Below are 14,140 nucleotides of genomic sequence, written 5' to 3'. Positions count from 1 at the left end.
ATGGCCTTAAAGCCTAACCTTATCGTCCGCAGGAGGTGCCATAGGGGTCTGGTGCAATGTGTCGGGCAGCAGCCCTGGCGGTCCAATCCCTTACGATCTAAGTTGGCTATTAGGATATGGTACTTCATCTCTCCGGCAGGGAAGAAGCGTGAGCTAGTGAGGTTGAGATGTACCAGCTAGATATAGTCTGGCTCACCTCAACGGCTTGGACTCTGGAACCAGTCAACTGGAGAGAGTGTCAGGATGTGGTGGTGTTGTTGCTGTGGTGCTCTTTTTCTTTTTTCTTTTCCTCCAGGAGGCAGGCAGCATGGAGTCCCTCCGCCCCTCGAGGGCGGGACTGGTGGTCAGGGCAGTCACACCTGTTTCTCGTTTGGTGGCCATCTATGCTGTACTTAAGGCTCTGCCTGATGCCCCAGTCTTTGCCAGAGTGTCTGCTATTGTGTGGTAGGAAATCCAGGCCTTCTTTTGGATTTTGCGCTTTCGCTCATGCCTCTGTGTTTGTCTTGCACCTATATTGCTAAGTTCAATTCTGTTTCCATTTGCCAGTACTTTGGATATTCCCACCTGCCTTACCTACCTTTTGCCTGCCTGCCCTCCTGGACAACCTCAAGGCCTTCACAGCAACTACATTTCCCTTCCTCGGATTTCACAAGACCGGCGCACAAGTAAGACCCTCTGCATCTACTTGGAATAATCTGTATAACACTACTTCTCGCTGCCAAACCTTTACTTCTCCTTCTCTCGATCCAGAGAGGCACCCTCTCTCCACCAGTCTGCTCCCTCCACGCTTGGTCCCTACGAATGTACGCCCTATCTGGACCTTCCCTGGGATTCTCCCCATCTAACATTTTGACTTGGTGTTGTGTCATTGTAAATAAGCTTTGTGCAGTTACGTTCAGCTGTCTTGTCCTGGTTTGCATTTGGGTCCTCCTTTTGCCTGCGGCCGTTAGCTGTGACAGAGAGGTAAATGGACTAGATCTTATATAGCGCTTTTCTACTCTAGCTAAACACTCAAAGTGCTTTATGCAGCACGTTTGCATTTACCCATTCACACAAGCACTTCAGTCTACAGCTAAGTGCTTTCTATCTAACATTCACACACATCCATACTCTGACAGTTGCATCAGAGAGCAACTTGGGGTTCAGCATCTTGCCCAAGGAGCCGCAGACTGGAGCAACCAGGAATTGAACCATGAACCTTCCGTTTAGTGCTCTACCTCCTGAGCCACAGCCACCTGGGACCAGTTGGTGAGAGGGGGTATTTTTATATCCCCTCAGCTTGGAACCTGTACATTGTAGTTTTTAATAGTAGATGAGAAGGTTCCTCAGGTCTGCTTATGCATCGAGCGACAGTTTGGAGTACCCAGCCTTCTTGGATTCACTGGTTGGGGTGCTCGAGGGTGATCCATCTGGTGACTCCTTTGGCATACTGAGAGACTTCAACACTCACATGGGCAACAACAGTGAGACCTGGAGGGGCGTGATTGGGAGGAATGACCTGCTTTGATATGAACACGAATGGTGTTCTGTTACTGGACTTCAATCACAGTTGGTCCATAACAAACACCATATTTGAACATAAGGGTGTTAGAGAAAAGCTGATTACCTGCTGAGTTCATTAAAGCCCTGTTTATTATTTAGTTCTAGATATAAATAGTAAATATCTCTTTCGGGACATTGAGAAGAAGATAAAATATATAAAGTTTCTGGATCAGCAAAAATCTGAAACAGCATTTTCATCTCACTGTGACTGTAATATTAGATTTACCACCAACATAACAAGGCATCTGTTAATGTCTGGCGCCAGCCTTCTCAGCAACCTGATTATGTTCAGCCAATGCTGTGCTTTTTGCTGTGCTGTGGTGTTTTTTCTGTAATGTGCATCATCCGCTTAAATGTTTTATCAATATTTGAACACCCAGCTTTTCACAAACTTATTTGCATCTTGCTATTTCCATGTAAACTGCCAAGATTTCCAAAGAAGAATTTCAGAGGACTGAACAGTTTCCTTGTGAGGAGTGAATAGCTGTCTGTCTCTGAGTTTCAGGTGTACCTGCCTCTCACCTCATGGGACAGCTGGGATAGGCCCAGCTGGGAGCTGAGCCTGGAAGCAGTGATGAAAACTGAAGTATCGATGGTGACAGTTTGGTAGATGGCTATGAAGTGCAAGTCATACTGAGTGATCGTATTATTTTTGTGACCCCTGGTGACCCCAACTGTGCCTAAACACCAAAGATGTTTTAATAGTAAACCTTCTGAGCTTTGATATAAAGCTACTGTGACAAGTTTTATTAGCCTGCAGTTACCATCGATTACACATAAACACAACTTGAAAAAACTATTGAAGCTTTAAAAGGGGATATAAAAATATACAAGAGCATCAAGAGGGTCCTCTCACCCTTTCTGTTCAGTCTGTACACTTCAGACTTCAGGTACAACTCAGACCACTGCCACCTACAGAAGTTCTCAGTTCATCAAATGCGTATCAGATGGGAATGATGAGGATTCTGGGGGGGTCATCAGTGACTTTGTCGGCTAATGTGAGACCAACGCACTCCAAATCAACGCCAGCAAGACGAAGGAGATGGTCATAGACTTCAGGGGGAAGTTACCCCCTACAGCACCGGTGAACATCCAGGGAAAGGACATCGAGACAGCAGTCTCAGTACCTGGGTGTTCACCTCAATAACAAGCTGGACTGGGCTACAAACACAGATGTCCTGTATAAGAAGGGCCAGAGTCGACTCCACCTGCTGAGGAGACTGAGGTCCTTCAGGGTCTGCAGGACTCTGTTAAAGACTTGTGGTAGCATCTGCCCTTTTCTATGCAGCGGTCTCCTGGGGGATGGATGCACTGAAAGGGACAGAAGCAGGAGTGAAAAACTGCTGTGGAGGTCTAGCTCTGTGCTGGGATGTCCTCTAGAGTCTGTGATTGTGGTGGGTGAGAGGAGGATGTTAGCAAAGCTGACATCCATCATAGACAACCATCATCACCCTCTGCATGAGACCGTGGGTGAGCTGAGCAGCTCCTTCAGTCAGAGACTGAAACATCCTCGCTGCAGGAAGGAGCGCTTTCACAGCTCATTCATACCAACAGCAGTTAGACTGTACAACACATCATGATATCATGAAACACTTGGAACCTTCACCTCCACGGCCATCACTTTATGCATACAGTACATATAAATTTTTATTTATAACACTCTCAGCCATATAATGCATACTGTATATGCTGTAAACTTTACCGGCTACATATTGTTAGCCTAATAGCATAATGGCCTAAGTCATATTTTGGCATATTTTGAGATACCTACCTAATTCTACTCTGCTAACAGTGTAGATTCATTTAGATAGATATCTCAATTTTGGCCAAAATATGACTTAGGCCATTATGCTATTAGGCTAACGATATGTATATAGTGTTTTGATATCTGTATATAGTGTTCTGATGTACACTGTAAACCCAGATAAGTTGAATCTACTAAAAAAAAACAAGGTAACTCGTTGCCTTAAAATTTTAATTAATGAAACATTAGTTGAATAAGTGCAGTGGACTATGTTCAATGTGCTTGAGGCCCTTTTGGAATGGAATGAAAGATTTAAGTTGAATGTACTAATGTCAGAGTTTCAGTAACTGAAGATACTTAGTTTAAGTAATCATTCACCACCCATTTATTTAACTCAGCTTGTTAAGTAAGCACTACTCTATTACCAACTGAACTAAACTGTATGTTCTAATTGATCAACCTTATCTTTTATAGTACTTAAAAATCAAAATATGTCTTTTAATCAATCAAGCTGGGTAAATTAAATTGTACAAAAAAATATGGAGCAGAGCATATCCCAGCTAACCCCAGTAACTGCATGTCTTTTGAGTGTGGGAGGAAACCCACACAGACGCGGGGAGAACATGCAAACTTTTGGTGGGTGCAAACCCTGATGATATTAAGTTGTTTGAATTCAAACACATAATTACAATAAGGGAGACCATTAAAAAAGTACAGTCTACTCAGTATTGATAAGTAATGTAGCAAAATGACAGCTGTTTAAGTAATATAAACTCAGTTTTGATTGGAGTTAAAAACACAATTACAATAAAAAAGGACGTGAAACAGCTCAGCTTACTCAGAATTAACAAGTAACATTCACATATTAGGCAATCTAAGTAATATGAACTCAATATTTTTAAGTCAAATCAAAATCTGGGTTTACAATGGATATGTGGTTATGTGTATATGTATATGTATATACTGATGTGTATTGACATATATTTTATGTATATTGTGATTTTCTGTTCTATTTTATTTCATTTTTTTGTTCATCCTTCTTCTCTGCACTGAGCTGCTGTAATGCACAAATTTCCCCATCCTGGGATCATTAAAGTTTTATCTTCTCTCTTAAAGAAAAACAAAAGCATCAAAAGAAAAGAATCACAAACTTCAAACACACTTCAAATATGAAAAACTGGAGACCCAAATTCAGATGTTAACCAGGAAGTCAACACAACAAAACCCACGGACCATGAGTAGAGTGGGTAAGTATTGATTTGGTGAATCAATATATATAGATATTGCACCATTCATGAGTAGGGGATTTTGCTCAGTATGAATAATATAAATAATGCACAGGATATGGGTATTGTTCAGTTAGAGTGGGTGAGTGTGTGAATTCAGAGTGGTGATTGCTTTAGCTAAGAAACTGTTGTTGAGTCTGTTTCTTCTGGCTTTGATGCACCTGTAGCACCTACCAGAGGCCAGCAGCTCAAACAGGGTGGGGGCCGTCCTTAATGATGTTTTTGGCTCTGTTGAGGCAGCGGGAGGTGTGGATGTCTATCAGATGAGGATGTTTTTGTGCAGTCTTGGGTATAGTGGCAGTACAGGAGGGGGCTCAGCACACAGCCCTGTGAGGAGCCAGTGTGTGGGTGGAAGAGAGATGGGGGCCAAGTCACACATTCAGGGGACAGTTGATTAAAAAGTCTGAACAGTAAGTCACAGTACTGCGGAGAAAAATCACATGTTTACCTTCTTTATGTTTCATACTTCATGTTCTGAAGTATGAAAAAAGTGAAAGTGTTCCAGATGCTTCTGCCAGGGGAGGAGCTCATTATCAGGCTATAAAATAACCTGTGTGTCTGTGGACTGGAAGCTGCAGCCATGCATCAAGAAGACTGAAGCTGAACACTCCTTCACCAGGTAATTAAAAACAGAGTCTTTCAATTTACTCGGTCTGGCGATATAATTCAGATTTTGTTTACCTTTTACTTTTTTTCAGTTTTACTTTTTGAATATTTTGTTTAGGAAAAGCTTTTAAATTTAAACAGCTGAATTTAAAGTTGTTGTTTTTTTCACTAACTAAAACACTGAGTCCAATTATTTAAACCAAATTCTTTGTGTTGTAGTCTAATTTTCTGAATCAATTACTCTATTGCCAAATCCTTAACACGACCCCGATGATGCCAGTGATGAAATCGTCCAGCAATCATTCTTTTCATATCGTGTTGAACTGTTTCTTTTGATGTATATCAAAAGAAAGAGCAGAGAGGTCTTGAATGATTAGTCATTCATTAGTAAGTTCAAAATAACACTCTGGTAGAGAAAGTCTTAAATATTTTTCAGCTTCTGACACTCTGCAGATCTCCTTTAACCTTTTGGCAGATTTTCACTCACTAAAACACGTTTTGTACAGTGATTCAGACAACATGTTTGTTCTGCTGTGTGAATGAGTAAAAAAGGACAAAATGAAAAATCTCCTCAGATCCTCTGTTGCCTGCATGAGCTTGAATTTTTAGTGTATGCTGATGTTTTTATACATTACTTTGTAATGGATAGGGGGGTCCCTTTCTGGTTTTCCTTGACTTTCTGAATTTTTAAACAGACATGTGGCACCAAGATTTTAGTTTATGTCCTGGTGGTGATGACTCGACAGCTCAGTTCTTCTCTTCGCCCAAGATCATACGGCCGCAGATCTGATGATACAATTAAAAAACGATCATCGACCTGCAACCTAGAGTGTCCTGGTGCCACGTCCACATATGGAGATCCTTATGTTCGAATGTGGTGTTCGTTAGTCCAATAAAAAAACACCACTCAGTTTCAGATCAGGCAGGCTGTTCCTCCCAATCACATCCCTCCAGGTCTCAGTGTCATTGCCCACATCAATGTTGAAGTCTCAATGGAGTTGCTGGATGGAGCACCCTTAAGCACCCCACCCAGTGACTCCAAGAAGGCTGGGTCCTCTGAACTGTCATTTGGAGGGTAAGTGCAAACTACAGTCAGGACCTGTTCCCTGGCTCAAAGTCACAGGGGAACAACCCTCTCATCCACCGGTGAAAACTCTGTACAGACAGCAAGCTGGGGGGATACAAGAATACCCACCCTAGCCCACTGCCTCTCACTGAGAGCAACTCCAGACTGGAACAGAGTCCAGCCCCTCTTCAGGAGACTGGTTCCAGAGCCCAGGCCATGCGCTGAGGTGAGCCCAACTATATCTAGATGGTATCTCTCAACCTCACGCACTAGCTCAGTCTCCTACCCACCAGAGAGGTCTTTTTTTTTTTTTTTTACCCTTCTCTGAACCGTCACATTGGAGGGGGTAGGGATTTGTGTGTGTCCCAGTGATCCCAGGCGCTATTGTAACCCAGTTGAGAAAGTGTCCCCCTTTCTCTTCTTTTATCAATACGCTTGTACTCTTTTATTTTGAAAAAACTTTTATTTTGAAAAGAGGAAGTGTGATTCCCTCATTTTAACCTTATTCCCGGTCTCACTATATGCAGCACTCACTGTTGCCAACTTGGCGACTTTGTCGCTAGACTTAGCAGATTTTCAGAGCCCCCCAGCGAGTTTTTTTTCCAAAAAGCGACTAGCGATGATCCCGGTGACGTCGGCGACTTTTGGAAAGTTTTTTGTTAACCTGAAATCCTCCTCTGTCGCCATGTTTTGTGTACATACAACCTTCATACTGCGTCCATTCAGACGCTTTGGCATCGCCCGGACCCCCAAGAGTACCTGGCTGTTGGTATGTAGCATAAGTCACGTGACTTATGCTACATAAAGTGGGTCTGTTCCAGGGTTATTATAGTTAACGAAAACGAACGAAATAACGAAAACTGAAATTGAAAAAACATTGTCGTTAACTGAAATAAATAAAAACTATAATTAAAAGGAAAAAACGATAACTAATTAAAACTGAATTGTGAGTTTACAAAACTAACTAAAACTAACTGAAATTATCGATAAACTGACTTTAATTTACCTGTTTTTTTGTTTTTTTTTAAGCCTTGTGGATTGATACGAAATAATTTTTTCCGCTCTCCGAGTTTAAGCTGGGAGCGCCATAGGACAACTGTGTGAGTGTGTGCACTCACCGCGCTGGTCCGCAAAGTAATGGCTGCGGTCTGCCGAGAAAGCGGCAGAGTCCTGTATGGAGGCTCTTTGAGTACAAGAGCACAGATAGAATCGAAAGTCTTGTTGTGGATGATGAAAAATGTGTGGAACATTTCTCAGTCAGGAAAAACCAGCAACATCAAAGTCCACCTGAGAAGTGCACAACGGCTACAGAAACCGCTCTGATCCTACCAGGTAACCTGGCCTGCGCCTCTGGAAAAATGTGACTACTTGTCGGGTCCATGCAGCCCAGAATGTTGTGACTAAACTGTTGCGTCCTTGTGCGTTTCCGGCTACTTTATCAGTGAGAGAATAACAATCAGGAATAATAATCAAAGCATCAATATAAGGACTCACAACTGTCAGCAAATTCCTGGTAGGAGACTGCTGAAACTGTCAGGATGGACGTGAAGGAATGAAGAAAGTGAAAAAAAAAACAACAAAAAAATAACAGGGACAAATATGTTTGCAGCCAAAAAAACTGAGCACAAAGAGCGAGGACCAAAAAAGAAGTCCCAGCCTGCACCGCATATAAAACACCTGCATACGACCACAAGGTAATTAACACACACAATCCAGCTACACAAGCATAAATGTGGACATGAGGTTGGCAACTTCCGTAGGTTATGTACAGAGGCCGCAAAGACCCTGCAAGTTTAATTAGCGAGCATCTAACCAAGCTAGCTCCAAAACAGAAGCAGCTTCAGGTGGTGAGAACATCAGGATGCAGCTGGATTTGAGCTTTGACTCCTTCAAAGAGTTTGTTTTTGTCAAACACCACATGTAGGTGTTGTTAATCTGCTGCCCTGATGCTGAAGTTTATTGTGGAGTTTATTGTAGAATTTATTGAGTTTGGGAATTCATGTTTTTCTTTGTTTCTCCCTGTTGATGTTCATGTGTGTCAGGGGTTACACTATGCTTTATTATTTTCTAGCCCTGATTCTTTGTGCATCAGAAAATTTGTTTTGCTGTCATTATCAGGTGCTCTGCAGTGTACTGTGAACAGCAGCACTGTTCTCTCTTTTCTGGCTTCCACATTTGAAGTAAAACTACACTGGGATGCTATTTTTGTTACTTTGATGGAATGAAGGAAACCGAGTAGTCACCACATCTTTAAGACCATGTATTTGTATGTTTTTATTTGTGTAGGAACCATGGCCTCAGGTGTTACGGAAGTGGCTGGTCTGGGTCGACCTTTCACTTTAGGCATGCTGTATGATACCAGGAGTGATAAACTCATCCCAGGTAAAATGTGACACATTGTTCAGACTGCCAGCCCACATCTGTATCCAAACTGATTTTAGAAAGTCTGGACAGTCTGGAAATGTTTTAGGAAAGACACGTCTTCCTTTACTTGCCCCTGTGCTCCAGTTCAGAATCAGAATCAAACTTTATTGGCCAAGGTATGCTATGCATACAAGGAATGTGATTTTGGTTACAGGAGCTCACAGTGCACATTATCAAACTTTCACATAAGATAAGATAAATAAGAAATAAAAATAAATAAACTGTAACCTGCAATTACTACCTCACTCACTCAGGCGCACACACACACGCGCACACAAGGTCATACCTATAAACCTTATATTGTGGGAAGTAGGGGTCTAAAGTTAAAATGCTGAGTGCAACAGCAGTTGCACTGCTGTTGCACTCAGGGTGTCTAGTGGCACAGAAGGGTCCAGTGAGGTAACCGTTAGGTCCGGTGGGATAATATGGCAGGAGATGTAAGATTCTGGAACAAACACTGGTTTGAGCAGCAGTTCCAGAGGGTGGAGTTGGACTTGATACTATATAAGAGTGTCTGAAAAGGTGCAGTTTAAAAACTGAAATATTGTTTGTGTGATAGTTAACTGTTCAAGAGAGTGATGGCTTGTGGGAAGAAACTCCTTTGTAGCCTGGATGTCCTGAACCTCATCTGGCTGAAACTCCGACCTGAGGGGAGGAGCTGAAACAGATGGTGTCCGGGGTGAGACGGGTCAGTGAAGATCTTCTCTGCGCGCCTCCTGGTTCTAGAGGCATGCAGGTCCAGCAGTGTAGGCAACTTAACCCCAATTGTCCTCTCTGCAGACCTGATGATGCGCTGCAGTCTGTGGAGGTCATGCTTGGAAGCTGAGCTGCCCCACACTGTGATGGATGTGGTGATGACAGACTCTATGATGGCTGTGTAGAACTGCACCATCAGCTTCTGGGGTAGTTTGAACTTCCTCAGCTGACGCAGGAAGTACATCCTCTGCTGGGCTCTCTTGACGATGGAGCTGATGTTGCTGTCCCACTTCAGGTCCCTGGTAATTGTTGTGCTCAGGAACCTGCAAGACTCCACTGCCATCACAGTTCTGTCCAGGATGGTGGGCCGGAGGGCTCTTCCTGAAGTCCACTGTCATCTCCACTGTTTTCTCTGTGTTCAGCACCAGGTTATTGTGGCTGCTCCACAGGACCACCTCCTCAACCACCCGTCTGTAGGCAGACTCATCACCATCTCGGATGAGACCAGTGACTGTAGTGTCGTCTGCATACTTCAAGATCTTGACCGAGGGGTCCGTGGAGGTACAGTCGTTTGTGTACAGAGAAAAAAGCAGTGGTGAGAGGACACAACCCTGTGGAGCGCCTGTACTGATGATCTGGGTGTTTGAGGTAAACTTACCCAACCTCACCTGCTGCTCTCTGCCAGTGAGAAAGTTGGTGATCCACTGGCAGGTGGGGCTTGGCACGCTGAGTTGAAGTAATTTGTTGTGTAGCTGTCCCGGGGTGATTGTATTAAAAGCTGAACTAAAGTCTAAAAATAAAATTCTTGCATATGTTCTTGAGTGTTCAAGCTGTTTAAGGATAAACTTTTCATTCTTTAATCAAACAGGTCACATGAGACAGAAGTATAAATGCCAGGGTTTATTAAAATGTCATTTTCATGGATTGAAATGGAGACCAGGGGAAAATTACAGCACATTTTATACACAGTCCCTCATTTCAGGGATCCACAGTGTCTCGGTCTCTTAGTTTGCATTTTTGATTGTACAGTTTAATCATACGTCATGTGAATTGTTCAATTTCAAATTTAAGGCAGTGGCGCACAGGGGCAAATAAAGGAAAATGTCTTTGTTTCAAACTTTTTCAAGAGAACTGATTTTTACCAAATTTCTGTAAAACCAAACAGTAAAAAAAAATTCAGATTGATCTTTATAGAGTAAAATGTAGTTAAGCTCCATTGCTACAAAGACAGATAAAAGAAATCTTTCATAACACATGCAGTAACTCTTTATAATAATATAAGACACCCAAGATGGCTTATTCAGATACCTTGTCTCATGTTATTGTCCCAAATCCAATGAAAAATAGAAGTACCTGAAGTAATCGATAATCAAACTAGTTTTGCTATTTGTGAAAAATCACATAAACTCTGTCGATGACAGTTTACTGCTGCAGAAATTATACCAATAATAAAGTTGAATATAATCAGACATGAATATAACCTTGAGGAAAACCTACAATTAAGATCAGCTGGTTTGGAAATATCTTAAACCACAAAATGAACAGCTGTCCTAGTAAAACATGATCCACAGACTCAAAAGCTTAAAATACGTCTTTGCAGTATATTATGGCACCAATATTAAAATCACTGAAGCTTAATGAATATTATATTCAATATAAACCTAATAAATTCTTCTGACTGTAGTGGAGACATCTTATTGAAAAAATACAAGCTGTGTATATGAAAATAAACCAGATTAAGTATGTACTCTGGTGGTGACTTTTCTAAGGACTTGTTTTTTTCCTTTTAAATATTTTGTGGCTTTCATGTCTTAAAGGTCTCACTCTGTGGGATGATAAAACTCTGCAGGAGAAGTCAGCTCAGAAAAATCAGCACAGCAGTGAGTTTGAAGTCAGTGCATCTGATTCCATCGACAAAAAGTCTTCTCTGCTGGATGTTGATGGTTCCCTGAAGGCCAGTTTCATGAGTGGACTCATTGAAGTTGGAGGGTCAGCCAAATATCTGAATGATAAGAAGAAATCTCACCATCAGAGCCGAGTCACTCTTCAGTACAAAGCTACCACCAAATTCAACCAGCTGATGTTGACTCCTGATGAAACCAAAAACACTCAACTAACAGAAGATGTGAAGAGTTTGGCGACACATGTAGTCACAGGAATCCTTTATGGAGCAAATGCTTTCTTTGTGTTTGACAGTGAGAAGTTAGATGATAGCAGCATTCAGGACATCCAGGGCAGCATGCAAGCTGTGATAAAGAAGATTCCCTCATTTAATATTGAGGGAAAAGTTGACATCAAGCTGAGTGATGATGAAAAAGCTGTGACTGATAAATTCACCTGCAAATTCTATGGAGACTTCATTCTTGAAAACAACCCTGCAACATTTGAAGATGCAGTGAAGGCCTACATCCAACTTCCAAAACTACTGGGAGAAGACAAAGATAATGGTGTTCCACTGAAGGTCACACTGATGCCACTGAAGAATTTACATCCAGAATCTGCTGAGATGATGACAGAGATCAGTGCTGGACTTGTTAGAAAGGCTCAAGATGCTTTTAAGGAGCTTCATAACCTGGAAATGAGATGCAACGATCTGCTGGAGGACAGAGTGGTGAAAAGCTTTCCACAGATACAAGAAAAGTTGAGCAGATTCCAGGACCTCTGTCTGTATTTCAGATCTTCACTCCAGCAGACACTGGCCAAAAAACTTCCCTCCATCAGGGCAGGTAAGGAAGATGAGCAGGAATTAGAGAAAGTCTTTAATGACGGATACAAGTCACCGTTCAGTCAGGAGAAATTAACCAAGTGGATCAAAGATGAAGAGAGAGAAGTCACCATCATCAGGTACTTTGTAGACATGATGGAGGGAACAAAGATCATCTCAGATCAGTCTGAGCTGGACAGAGAGGTGTTTAATCCAAGAGTAGAGGAAGTTCTCTGCTTTGTTTTCACCTCCCTGAAATCCACTGACCCAAATCTGCAGAACATGTCTGACTACTTGGACAAACCTAAATCCCAAGATACTGAGGATATCACTCCATCTACCCAGGACCAATGGTACTTCTCAGATGAAGTGATAGTGGAAATGAGAAACAAAGCAAAAGCTGTGAAGAACTGCAGCAGATTATTTATAACAGCCATTGAAAACGACAAATACCAAGGAGGAAGTATCTACCACTACAACAACACCGTCCTGGTCACTGATGATTACTAGGTGTCACTGATGTCACTAGGGCTGCAACTAACGACTGTTTTGATTGTCAATTAGTTGACTATTGAAACAATTAGTCGACTAATCGGATTACGAATCACATAATTATGAAATGGCACTTATTTAGCTATCAGCTTTTACATTTTGCATAAGGTTATTTAAAATGTGGTAGTAAAACACATACTTCATTCAAAACTTTTAATCAGGTTTGCTGCTGATATAACTTTAACAGTCCATTTTTCCAACCATAACAAAAAAAAAATATATATATAGTACTTTTTCATCCCTGTAAAACAAAGTTGGCACAGTTTCACAAGTATCCCCCATCACTAAACGTGCTGCTGAATGCTATCCGGTCTTTAAGTCCGATGTCATTTCCTTCCTGAGAGGTTTGATTCTTATCCTCACATTCTGTGCAGTGAGGCTCTGACTGGGTGCTGTTACTGGGAGGTGGAGTTGAACATGAACAAAGGTGCAGATGCTGCTGCAGCTGTTTGCTACAGAAAAGTAGAGAGGAAAGGGAAGGGTAGATTGTGTGGGCTTGGCTGGAATAACATCTCCTGGTCTTTGGGCCACAAGTGGGAACCAGATGCAGCTTTTTATGCAGAGCATGGTGGGAAGACCAGTAATTACTCTCTTCCTCCTACTGGCTGCCCCCGACTGGGGGTGTTTCTGGATTGGCCTCCAGGCACTCTGTCCTACTATATAGTCTCATTTAATAAACTCAGTCACATTCACACCTTCAGAACCAAATTCTCTGAGCCTGTTTTTCCTGCCTTCAAGGTCTGCAATGAAAACGTGTTACTCTGTCTGTAAAACTGGAGCCACGTGACATCAGGGCTGTGGTAAATGATGTGTCAGCATATATGCGAATATATGTCAATATGTCTGATCACAGTTAACAGACATTTATAAACACCTTTTGCTTAAATTTATGATTTTCTTTTCTAGATACTTTTTTTCAGTTGCTGTGTTCACATAAATCGGTCCTCTCAGTAACAGAAATGTTTTTCCATCCACCTGCACATTTTCATGATTAGCTGTATGCACCAGTAACCATGAAAGGCTGCAGAGCAAAATTCCAGAAAGTTGAAACCTGTTCATCTGGAGGTAGCATTGTCTCTGGGAGAAACATCTCACGGCTCAGGTGCCGTTTACACGAGACCGTTTTCATTTTGAAACGGTGTCGTTTTGATGCGTTTCGGCCTTGCGTTTACACGACAACGGTGTCGTTTTGATGCGTTTCGCCCTTCTGTTTACACGACAACAGAGTGAAAACGATGTGTTTCAGAAACGGGGTCCAGAGTGGAGCGTTTCAGAAACGCACCGGCTTGCGTTTTCGTGTAAACACTTGAAACCGGGGTGATTTGAAAACGCTCGACTCGCACATGCGCACTATGGTTGCGACGGCCAGTTTTTCGCGCACGCGCAAACTGATAAACAGTACTCGCGGATTCACGAGTGCTTCTTATGCTCTTCCTGTGTTTTTACCGTTTTGTAATTCAGCGTTGTGTGCAGCAGCGATCCAACCTCATCATCGGTCCACACAAAACCTCTCACATTGG

At 42.2% G+C, this 14,140-nt stretch overlaps 1 pseudogene; it reads left to right on the top strand.

Annotated features, from left to right (window-relative positions):
* Window positions 1-8,535: 8,535 nt before the first annotated feature.
* On the top strand, window positions 8,536-13,391 carry LOC115798599 (neoverrucotoxin subunit alpha-like; annotated as a pseudogene).
* Window positions 13,392-14,140: the final 749 nt, after the last annotated feature.

The sequence above is a fragment of the Archocentrus centrarchus genome, chromosome 19 (genome assembly GCF_007364275.1).
Source record: "Archocentrus centrarchus isolate MPI-CPG fArcCen1 chromosome 19, fArcCen1, whole genome shotgun sequence".
Lineage (NCBI taxonomy): Eukaryota > Metazoa > Chordata > Actinopteri > Cichliformes > Cichlidae > Archocentrus > Archocentrus centrarchus.
This window is presented reverse-complemented; position numbering and strand designations above follow the sequence as displayed.